We start from the raw sequence: 8,639 nt of genomic DNA on the forward strand, positions 1-8,639 counted from the left end.
CACCTCGCTAACAACCGAAAACCTCTTTTGCAAACAAAGAAAGAGAAGGCAGAGCCAGCTAGATTCTATGAGGCCACACTGCTTTGCTTTTACTATTTTTGCGTTTTAAATCACCATCTTTTTCAACAGAGAGAATAGGCCTGCGGTTGCCAAGGGCGCGGGGGTGAGGGGGTGGGGCGGGCGTCTGGGGTAGGCAGACGTAAACTGTCACAGGACTACGTGTCAAAATTTCGACTCGACTTATTAATGAGGGAATCAAAATGATGGCGAGAGCGGCTCAGAGGAGGAGCTGAGGAATGCAGCTTCATATTGTGAGTGGCTCAAACGGAGCTGAAGTAAATTTGCTGGGCCGTGTCCTGTAGCCACTGAGCCACAACTGTGTGGGTTTTTCTTTTCTCCAGACAGAAATATACGAGTTAACATATAACTTATGTTTTCTGGTTCCAGCCAAATGGCAAAGAGCAAGTCAAAGTTACAGGAGCATTCTCCTCAATATTAAATTAACTCTTGGGTGAGTCTGATCAGTCACAGTGAAAGGACATGGAGTCATTCTTAGCTTTATCTGCAGGTTTCAGATGATTTTTTTAACAAGCTCATCAAGTTTATGCTATAATGTCTGATGCCTTACTGTGTATGAGTGCCAGTGCCTCTCTAAAATTCCAAATTAGTGTTTACAGTGGGCCCCAGAATACGTGTTTTAATAAACTCCTACAAAGGGGAGAGTGGGACGAATTGAGAGAGTAGCATCGACATAGATACACTACCATGTGTAAAACAGACAGCTGGTGGGAAGACGCTGTCTAGCACAGGGAGCTCAGCTCGCTGCTCTGAGATGACCTAGACGGGCGGGAGGGGGGCGGCATGCAAGGGAGGTTCAGGGTTGGGGGACATATGTATACTTACAGCTGGCTCACACTGTTGTACAGCAGAAACTAACACAGCATTGTTAAGCAATTATCCTCCAGTTTAAAAATTAACTAATTAATTAAAAAAACAAACTCCCAAGTCCAGTAGAGTTCAGTTCAGTTGCTCAGTCGTGTCCGACTCTTTGCGACCCATGAATCACAGCACGCCAGGCCTCCCTGTCCATCACCAACTCCTGGAGTTCACTCAGACTCACGTCCATCGAGTCCGTGATGCCATCCAGCCATCTCATCCTCTGTCGTCCCCTTCTTCTCCTGCCCCCAATCCCTCCCAGCATCAGAGTCTTTTCCAATGAGTCAACTCTTCCCATGAGGTGGCCAAAGTACTGGAGCTTCAGCTTCAGCATCATTCCTTCCAAAGAACACCCAGGGCTGATCTCCTTCAGAATGGACTGGTTGGATCTCCTTGCAGTCCAAGGGACTCTCAAGAGTCTTCTCCAACACCACAGTTCAAAAGCATCAATTCTTCAGTGCTCAGCCTTCTTCACAGTCCAACTCTCACATCCATACATGACCACTGGAAAAACCATAGCCTTGACTAGAAGGACCTTAGTCGGCAAAGTAATGTCTCTGCTTTTAAATATACTATCTAGGTTGCTCATAACTTTTCTTCCAAGGAGTAAGCGTCTTTTAATTTCATGGCTGCAGTCACCATCTGCAGGGATTTTGGAGCCCCCAAAAATAAAGTCTGACACTGTTTCCACTGTTTCCCCATCTATTTCCCATGAAAATGGGACCGGATGCCATGATCTTAGTTTTCTGAATGTTGAGCTTTAAGCCAACTTCTTCACTCTCCTCTTTCACTTTCATCAAGAGGCTTTTTAGTTCCTCTTCACTTTCTGCCATAAGGGTGGTGTCATCTGCATATCTGAAGTTATTGATATTTCTCCCGGCAATCTTGATTCCAGCTTGTGTTTCTTTAGTCCAGCGTTTCTCATGATGTGCTCTGCATAGAAGTTAAATAAGCAGGGTGACAATATACAGCCTTGACGTACTCCTTTTCCTATTTGGAACCAGTCTGTTGTTCCATGTACAGTTCTAACTGTTGCTTCCTGACCTGCATACAAATTTCTCAAGAGGTAGGTCAGGTGGTCTGGTATTCCCATCTCTTTCAGAATTTTCCAGTTTATTGTGATCCACATAGTCAAAGGCTTTGGCACAGTCAATAAAGCAGAAATAGATGTTTTTCTGGAACTCTCTTGCTTTTTCCATGATCCAGCGGATGTTGGCAATTTGATCTCTGGTTCCTCTGCCTTTTCTAAAACCAGCTTGAACATCAGGGAGTTCACAGTTCACGTATTGCTGAAGCCTGGCTTGGAGAATTTTGAGCATTACTTTACTAGCATGTGAGATGAGTGCAATTGTGCAGTAGTACAAGTCCAGTACAGATAGGCTATAATGATATATTAAGGAATGGCCAGTTTAAGTCATTTAAACCATAGCTGTGGGGAGGTATTTTGGTTAAATGTGCTCTCACTTGCAAGAAATAAGAACTTGGAGCCAGGGTGGTTCCAAGAATGAAGATTTAACGACAGAAAGAGAAGAGGCAAGGCTGGTCCTAGGGTGGCTTGAGTCTGCTCAGTGATGTCTGTGATCACAGAGAACTGTCCACTTCTCACTTCTCAGCATGCACGTGGGGCCGTTGACAAGATGCGTCTAGTGATTCCGTGTGTCTCTTCCTGGTTTAATATAGAGAGGATAAGAGAGGATTCCTATCCCGTGAAGTGTGTCTTACCATAGCACTGGGGAACCCTTTTCCAGAAACGTCCCCCACCCACAACCCAGCAGACTTCCCACAGTTCATTGTCCAGAATTATATGAAGTGATCATTCCTGAGTCAACTGCTGGCAGGTGGGGTTTGAATGGAAAACCTCACACCTATCAGGCTTACTGAGGCACTGGAATGGGGCTGGCCTCCCCTAAGGCAACTGGTTGAGTGGGGAAGGTGTGGATATCTGAACAAAACTAGGATTCTACGGAAGAGAAGTAGAGATGCGGATATGAAGAAATTAGCTCAGCAGCCAACAGGATCCAGCATGAGATGAGTTAAAAAGGAATTACAATCAGCATCTTAAAATTAGCTTGCATTAAAGATGTATGGGAAACTGCCTTAATGCCATGGTCATCTCCAAGCACATTGCCAGGCGAGCTAACCCAGTTACCCCAGAACAGAAAGGTTCACAGACCAAATTAAGACGCTGGAATCACAGTTTAATAGATCGATTGAAAACACATATCCATAAGTGAGGGTGATAGTGAAGAAGGAAGGATGAGTAGCTGGAGCACGGAGGATTTTTAGATATAAGATATATAAATTGATACGCTGCTATATCTAGATTTCCCTGGTGGCTCATTCAGTAAAGAATCCACCTGCCAGAGCAGCAGACACAAGAGACACAGGTTCAATCCCTGGGTCGGGAAGATCCTCTGGAGGAGGAAATGGCAACCCACTCCAGTATTCTTGCCTAGTAAATCTCATGCACAGAGGAGCCTAGTGGGCTACAGTCCATGGGGTTGCAAGAATCGGGCATGACTTAGCAGCTAAAACCTACCAAACCATACTGATATGTAACATAACAATGAACACACAACATCAGACGTCTGTCCAGACCCACAGAATGCACACTACCAAGACTGAACTCTGATATAAATGATGGACTTTGGGTGACAAGTATGCGTCAAGGCAAGCTCGTCAGCTGTAATGAATGCATCACTCTGGTGGGTGATACTGGGGACGGGGAGGCCCCCACGCGTGATGACAAGGAATACATGGGAAGTCACCATGACTTCTCCCAAGTTTTCTACGAAACTAAAACTTCTTTGAAAAAGAAAGTCTTTTTTAAAAAATTAAGTTTTTAGAAAAAGAAAGAAAGGGAAATAAATGGATATGACATGGATAAAAATGCAAGCGAGTCGTGAGACCACACCACTCTAGTCAGAGATTAGAAGTCACTTGTTGGTGCATCCTGTCTCCTTCCTGCATCATCTGCAAACGCCATAGTGAGGTGACCAGGACCAGAACTGAGGTCTGAGCAAGGCAACCACAAATGGAAGATGCTTGGGGCCAATGACACATACTCGCTCTATCTGGCAAATGCACCTGTCCACAGCTACCTCTAGTCAGTCAGCCTGCTGAGTCACTATGGGATTTATCTGCATTTCTAGGTTGGAATGAGATCATGGCATCTGGTCCCATCACTTCATGGGAAATAGATGGGGAAACAGTGGAAACAGAGTCAGACTTTATTTTTTGGGCTCCAAAATCACTGCAGATTGTGATTGTAGCCATGAAATTAAAAGACGCTTGAAGGAGGTTTCACTTTCTTCTCTCTCCTGACAAGTGATGGAGCTGGCAGATAGGGCATTGTCTTCCCTAATCTCCTGTCTCCTTCCTCCTTGGAAGGAAAGTTATGACCAACCTAGATAGCATATTCAAAAGCAGAAACATTACTTTGCCGACTAAGGTCCGTCTAGTCAAGGCTATGGTTTTTCCAGTGGTCATGTATGGATGTGAGAGTTGGACTATAAAGAAAGCTGAGCACCGAAGAATTGATGCTTTTGAACTGTGGTGTTGGAGAAGACTCTTGAGAGTCCCTTGGCCTGCAAGGAGATCCAACCAGTCCATCCTAAAGGAGATCAGTCCTGGGTGTTCTTTGAAAGGACTGATGCTGAAGCTGAAACTCCAATACTTTGGCCACCTCATGTGAAGAGTTGACTCATTGGAAAAGACCCTGATGCTGGGAGGGATTAGGGGCAGGAGGAGAAGGGGACGACCGAGGATGAAATGGCTGGATGGCATCACCGACTCAATGGACATGAGTTTGAGTGAACTCCAGGAGCTGGTGATGGACAGGGAGGCCTGGCGTGCTGTGATTCATGGGGTCACAAAGAGTCAGACACGACTGAGCGACTGAACTGAACTGAACTGAACCAGGTTGGAGTACAGAACAGGAGCACCTGGGGGTCTCCAATGGGGGCTGATTTAAGGATGACATAACTGTCGGCCCAGAGCTGTCATAATCGCTCACTCTGACTTGGTCTTTCCATCCATTTCTGGCTACAAGTAAAGCTCTTGCTTGTTCCATCAAGTATTCCATCTCTTCTGTCTATCATTCTTATGGATTACCAGTTTACTCTATTATTTAGCATATCTCATGAATTCCACCTTTGTCCCACAAGCTCTTTCTTATATTCTTAACACAGCCTGAGAGTATCACCTACATTTCATAAGCCACTAGCTTACTTACCATCAATGCTTACAATTTCTTATGAGTTTCATCCATCCCATTTGCCTTCTTATCTTGTCTAGTAGACTTAAATATACACAAATAATACAGCAAACCCATATCATAAAAGACCTGAAGTGTTGTGATGAGGGTGAAAGAGAGAGGAATGACTAATAGATTAAAGGAAATGTAAGAGAAGTCGGAATCAGACACAGTTTTGTTTTTTAACATGCGTGTATTTGGCTGCTCTGGGTCTTACGCGGCATGTGGAATCTTTAGTTGTGGCATGTGGAAACTAGTTTCCTGGCCATGGATTGAACCTGGGCCCCCTGCGTTCGGAGTGCAGAGTCTTAGCCACTGGACCACCAGGGATGTCCCAGAATCTCTTAAAAACTATAAGACAATTGGGAGAATTAAACTCTGTCTGGATACTTGATACCAAGAAATTACCATACATTTTAGGTATGAATATTGTATTTTTAGGTATGAGGAGCTAACGAGTTTTATGCCTTAGAAATGCATACCAAAGTATTTATGGATCAAGTTACATGATATCTGAAGTTTGCTTCAAAATAAGCCAATGTTTTGCAATTCATATCAACAAACAGTTCTTGAGCTTATGCTAAGCAGAGTTTTGCAAACTGAGAGTCGTGAGTCATTAGTAAGTTAATTGGTTTGGTAGGCTTTGGCCAGAACATATGAATAATGAATAGAAGAGAATACAAAATATCAGAGTGTGTGGCATTCCTTCGTGGTAAACCCTGTTCCATGAAACTGTTGTTTCAGCTCTGTGAGTGTATGTTATGGACATACAGACTAGGTCATGATGCAAAACGTGTTTCTTACTATGGGTTACAGTTCACGAGGTTTGAAGAACATGGTTGAAAGCAGAGACCTGATCACTGACAGGCAGAGCAGACCCAGGAAGAATAGGATGCAGTTTCCAGTTTTCCAAAGAGACAGACGTGAATAGGCAGTGTGGACCAGTAAGAGCTCTGCTAGCAGTGAGCTCCAAGGACGGTGGGAAGACAAAGGAGGCATTGACTAACACTGGCACGGGCTTCACAGAACAGGCAACAGGTGAACTGGGTGTTGAAGATGGCAAAGGGTGAAAGGGCATCACTCTGAAGCAACAGAGTGGCACAGCGGTGCAAACGCACACGTGGTCTATATGGGCAAAGGAACATAATTTGGCGAGGCTGCGACCCGGCTGAGAAGTGATGATGGCATGGAATAAAGCTGGGGGTGAGGGGGTTGGGATTCTGAGTGTTTCATTCTTCCCAAAAACCCAGCGATCATGACTCGTCTTTTCCCCAGGACCCCTCCCAAATTCCTTTCCTCTTCCTATTATTTTTTAAAATATTTGTCTACTTGCTTCCTTGTCTGGCCACACTGGGTCCTAGGTGCAGCACATTCGCTGGGTCCCGTGGGACTTCACTGTGGCGCACAGACTCGCTGGTTATGGCCTGTGGGCTCTCTGGGTGTGTCACACAGGCTCAGGAGTTGCGGTGCACGGGCTTCGCTGCCCCGTGGCATGTGGGACCTTAGTTCCCCGACCCCGGATTGGGTCCGAGTCCCCTGCATTGCAGAGCAGCTTCTGAACCACTGGACCACCAGGGAAACCCCCTTCCCCCTTTCCCATGATGTCCACTGTCACCGCACAGGTCAGCAGGCTCACCGTGATGCCGCCCTCATGGTGATGGGCTGTGGGCACTGCACACAGATGCCCTCTGACCCTCTCTGTGCGTCGTTCCCCAGCCCGGGGTGCTGCAGCCTCTACCCTCTTGGAAGACTGCCGTCTGATCGCAGAAAGCTGGATGCGCTGGAAGGTAGCAGCCCCTTGGCGATGACTGGCTGGTGTAGGGGTGTGAAAGCCTGGCTCCCTTGACTCAAACTGTGATTGACGTGGAGGTCTGAGCTATGCTCCATGGCTCCCCTGTGGGGTCAGGCTTCAGTTTCACTCTGGGGGGTTTCGCTCGGGGGACTTTGTCTGAAATCTCTCCCTCACTGGTGTCGCCTGGGAGCAGACCCTAGTAAGTCACTTGCCCGTGGACTCTTGCCTTGGGGCTCTGCTCTAGCAGACCTGGAGCTAATGCACATTCTGTAGACAGAGTCATGAGCATGTACAACTGATTCACTTGGCGGTACACCTGAAACTAACGTAACACTGTAAATCAACTATATGCCAATAAAAAAATTTTTTAAAGACATGAAGTTCTTTTAACTCTCCACGTTCTCACTGCAGCAGCCTAGGTTCTATACTGAAAGCAAAAGAAGAGGGTGGCAGAGGATGAGATGGTTAGATGGCATCACCAACTCAATGGACATGAATTTGGGCAAACTCTGGGAGTTAGTGAAGGACAGGAAAGCCTGGCGTGCTGCAGTCCACCGGGTCACAAAGAGTCGGACATGACTTAGCGACTGAACAAACAACAGGTCTTATATGGGTTCCCCTGGTGGCTTAGTGGTAAGGAATCTGCCTGCCAGCGCAGGAGACAGGAGTTCAGTTCCCTGGGTTGGGAAGATCGTCTGGAGCCGGAAGTGGAACCCTGCTCCAGTGCTCTCGCTTGGGAAATCCCATGGACAGAGGAGCCCGGCAGTGTACAGGCCACTAGGTCGCAAAGTGTCAGACACGACAGCTAAACCACAAGACTGTACATATGTGTTTTTACTGTCTAGGTTCCTGCAATGGATTTCTACTTTAATTCATTTATTCAGAAAATAGTATTGTGCCTCTATTATAATCTAGGCATTGCTGATGTCTACTTAAATTCATCTTCCGTTAATTTGTCTTGAAACATCATTTTCACGAGATCACCTTATTGATCAAAATCTTCCGAGGGCTCCCAATCACCTCAAGAGTTTTTCCTTAGACTCAAGTCATCTCCTTTATAAAGGAAAATATAGATATTCTCATGGACCTTGGATGTAATTTTTTAAATTCATTATAATTTAATTTCAATATGTATAAACATAAGACTAGTTATAAACTCCTTATAGTGATAGCTTTGATATAACTGTAAATTCAGAACAAATTTTCAAATTATATTCAAACACAACTACAAAACCAATAAAATTTAAATTTCCAACATTAATTTAATGTGACAGATGATGGTATTTTGCTGGAACAAAAATCACTGATATTTGGTTTAATAGCAGAAGGATGTAATCTCAGGTTTGTTTGTATACTTAATCTGTTTCTATATTACAGCTTCAATAATGCTAATGTAAGGAATAACGCTTAATGTAACGAATAGTCATTCTCACAAGAGCAGTATCTAAAATTGGATTAATCACCGAAATTTTTTACTTCTAATTCAGGATCAAAACCAAAATCTGCCCAGGACTAACCCTCGCATGCCCGCTACACTAAGGCCCATGCTGATGACTCTGCAGAACGGCTCTGTTCCCTGAAAGAGAAGGTTGGCTGCTATCGTTTAGCCACTAAGTCGTGTCCAGCTCTTTTCCGACCCCATTGACTATATATCCT

At 45.1% G+C, this 8,639-nt stretch overlaps 1 non-coding gene across 1 annotated transcript; it reads right to left on the reverse strand.

Annotated features, from left to right (window-relative positions):
• Positions 1–5,448: 5,448 nt before the first annotated feature.
• TRNAR-CCG lies at positions 5,449–5,521 on the reverse strand. The gene has a single exon. It is a non-coding gene; the product is annotated as a tRNA-Arg (tRNA).
• Between the last annotated feature and the right edge of the window lie 3,118 nt (positions 5,522–8,639).

Source organism: Oryx dammah, unplaced genomic scaffold, assembly GCF_014754425.2.
Source record: "Oryx dammah isolate SB20612 unplaced genomic scaffold, SCBI_Odam_1.1 HiC_scaffold_10, whole genome shotgun sequence".
In the NCBI taxonomy this organism is placed as follows: domain Eukaryota; kingdom Metazoa; phylum Chordata; class Mammalia; order Artiodactyla; family Bovidae; genus Oryx; species Oryx dammah.